Raw genomic sequence first — 1,132 nt, forward strand, 5'->3', positions numbered from 1 at the left:
CATCACCAGCTGCACCTTGGGGAAAGAGGAAAGGTTCTGGCAACCACAAGGGGGCGTATGCTTGTTTACACACTATGGCTCTGGCTTTTCTCCAGCATTTTTGCAGGCCCAGGCCTGACCCTGAAGGCTGAGACCCTGAGACTCCATAGCAGCCAGGGGAAGAGGCAGGGGAAACAAACCTATAGGCAGCAGATTTTCCCAAGCCAGTGAGAGCACCCCAGGGTTCTAGAGCAGGCTGGCAATGCAGTTAGGATGACCAGACAGCAAATGTGAAAAACTGGGACAGGGGAGGGGGCGGGGGGTAATAGGAACCTATATAAGAAAAAGACCCAAAAATCAGAGCTGTCCCTATAAAATCAGGACATTTGGTGACCCTAAATGCAGTTGCCTCCCTCCTGCATCTGTAGCTATGGAGCTGGGTTGTATTTTCCCCACACGCCTCCAGTATGTTTCTTTGGGACATGCAATAGCACATCTCACTAACCCAGACTCAGAGTACAGCCACATGATCTATGAACTAGCTTCCATCACAGACATTTCGGTGCTCGCCCCCATTCAGACATCAGCTGGTGACTGATGGGCCGGAAGGAAAGCCAGGTGGTGGGGATTATATGGGAGCCTGTTCTCTAACGACTCCCTGCAGAATTGGGGTGCGTGGGCCCCAGCCAGGGTGTGCTAATACTGCTCAGTACTTGGCAGGAGTTGGGACGGTTTCACTCCAGAGGGGATTTTGATTTTCCACTGGAACAGACTCCTTGGCCAGTGCTGGATTGTTCTCTACTGTCTAATTGCCCCAGCTCTGGTTACTTTTAAAGTGATTCAAGCAATAAGGCTCCCACCCATTCCCTTGGGAGATTATCCCACACCCCATGGGTTCCTCACCAGTGGGAAATGCATCCCCCTATACTCTCTCTCTTCATTTTCATCCCATCTTCCCTCGTTACCCCTCCTTGGGCAGCTGGAACAAACCCTCTCCCCTTCTTGTGGCTTCATCTTCTGCTAGGCATACAGAGGCAGCCTGAGAAATCAAGAGTTACACAGCCGCTTTACCACCCAGTTCCCTACACCGTTCCATCACCACTTCTACAGCCAAGCAGCACCAGCGAGTGTAAAACATGGGTTTATTTTTTTA

Source organism: Malaclemys terrapin, chromosome 2, assembly GCF_027887155.1.
Source record: "Malaclemys terrapin pileata isolate rMalTer1 chromosome 2, rMalTer1.hap1, whole genome shotgun sequence".
Taxonomy (NCBI): Eukaryota; Metazoa; Chordata; order Testudines; family Emydidae; genus Malaclemys; species Malaclemys terrapin.